Below are 2,096 nucleotides of genomic sequence, written 5' to 3'. Positions count from 1 at the left end.
GGTTTACTGATTCTAACAAGTGGAGAAACTTCTGTTATAACCTTCCCAGGTGGCTGGGTTTGGAGATGTTGTTTGAGGTTCACTGGTATATTCAACCTTGAGTCTGATCTTCCCTATTTAATGATTTTATAAACCAATACGTTAGGACTTGGTTCTCCTGTTAGGTTTGCTCATTTCCATGCTGCTGAATTATCTTCAGTTCAGCTCTGACCATCATATGGAACAAACAGGCAGCCAAGTACTCCTGGTGTTCCTCATTTGGCTCTTACCTGTTACCAACTCTTTAGAACTTGTAGGGGAGAATAGCTGTCAGGGTAGGCTTTCTTGAATGTCTAAATTCAGATAAAAATGGCATCAAAATATTTGAGCCAACATTTGTTAGAACTTTTTTCCACATGAGGACCAGTGGTGGTGATCATCAGCGGCAAGTAATGATTGAATACAAAAAAAATTAATGGTAAACATGATTATAAAATGGAGTGAAACTCTCATAGGTAACAGGAAGGAGAGGACTGTGTTAGTAAGATACAGTCTGTTGTATTTTAAACAGTGGTTGTTGGAGAAGGTGTGCCTAGAAAAACACCAAGTCACTTCTCAATTTATGAAACAAACAAACAAACAAAAACCCTTGGGGAAAAAGCACAAGTTTTGTTCAGCAAAGATGGTAGAAAAAAACTTCTAAGAACTTTTTATTTTATGTGTACGTATGTGCACGTCTGTTTGTATATGTGTGGATGCCTGTGGAGGCCATAAGAATGTGTTGAATCCCTTGGAGCTGGAGTTGCACGTGGTTGTGTTGCCAGAAGTAAGTGCTGGGACCTGAACTCAGGTCTTCTCCAAGATTGTTATGTGCTTTTAACAACTAGGCGCTTTGTGGGTGAGGTCGGTTTCAAGTGGCCAGAGGCTTCACGGTGACTGCCTTGGTTCCCGTGGCTGAGGAGAGATTTAACCACCAGCATGCTGAGCAAAAGGGCCAAGACCAAGACCACCAAGAAGCGCCCTCAGCACGCACCATCCAATGTATTCTCTATGTTTGACCAGTCCGAGATCCAGGAGTTCAAAGAGGCCTCCAACATGATCGACCAGAACCGGGATGGCTTCATCGACAAGGAGGACTTGCATGACATGCTCGCTTCAATGGGGAAAAATCCAACTGATGAATTCTTGGATGCCGTGATGAACGAGGCCCCAGGCCCCATCAACTTCGCCATGTTCCTCACTATGTTTGGAGAGAAGTTGAATGGCACAGATCCTGAGGATGTCATCAGATGTGCCTTCGCTTGCTTTGATGAGGAAGACACTGGCACCATCCAAGAGTCCAAGAGGATTACCTGAGGGAGCTGCTCACAACCATGGGTGACCGGTTCACAGATGAGGAAGTGGATGAGCTGTACAGGGAGGCCCCCATTAACAAAATGGGGAACTTGAACTACATCGAGTTCACACTCATCCTCAACCGTGGAGCAAAAGACAAAGACGACAGAAGAACTTCAAATTCCAGCCAAATGTTCCCTGTTGCCCCCTGGGTTATTTCTGAGATTTTCCTCCTAGAACCGGTTGCATGCCCTAACTTACTGCTTTTTGCCTTTCTCGTTTTGTACTTACATAATCTTAGCCTCTTTGGGCCACATGTACCTTTATAATCAGACTGGAAATGGGGCCTTCTGCCATTATCTGACTAGAAAGTAAGGTAATTTAACTTACAGGCAGTCTTATTCCTTCTATGTAATAACTGCAACCCACACAGAATCAATTTTTTCAGAGAAAGTTATACACTCATTTTTTTTCTGACTGACAATTAAAATTTCTGATTAAAAAAAAAAAAAAACAACTAGGTGCTTTCTCCAGCCCCAATAATGGAAGAATATCCCAATGTTCTTTACTATACAGAATCAGGTCTACAAAAAAAAAAAAAAAACAGAGAATAAATTTTTGTAAACATGTTGGAGAAAGAGAAATCAGTTTTCTGTTTAATTAGCTGTGTCTCATGGGGCTCTAGTTTGTTGGCATGTTATATTTTTATACAGATGCGCAAACCAGACTCTTTTACTGAGTTCTTAAAGTTCAGAAAAGATGGTTGGTAAAAAACTTGATTT

General features: G+C 41.5%; 1 pseudogene; it reads left to right on the top strand.

Moving 5' to 3' along the window:
* The first annotated feature begins 948 nt into the window (after positions 1–948).
* LOC100773248 lies at positions 949–1,643 on the top strand (annotated as a pseudogene).
* Positions 1,644–2,096: the final 453 nt, after the last annotated feature.

This window comes from Cricetulus griseus, assembly GCF_003668045.3.
Source record: "Cricetulus griseus strain 17A/GY chromosome 1 unlocalized genomic scaffold, alternate assembly CriGri-PICRH-1.0 chr1_1, whole genome shotgun sequence".
Taxonomy (NCBI): Eukaryota; Metazoa; Chordata; class Mammalia; order Rodentia; family Cricetidae; genus Cricetulus; species Cricetulus griseus.
This window is presented reverse-complemented; position numbering and strand designations above follow the sequence as displayed.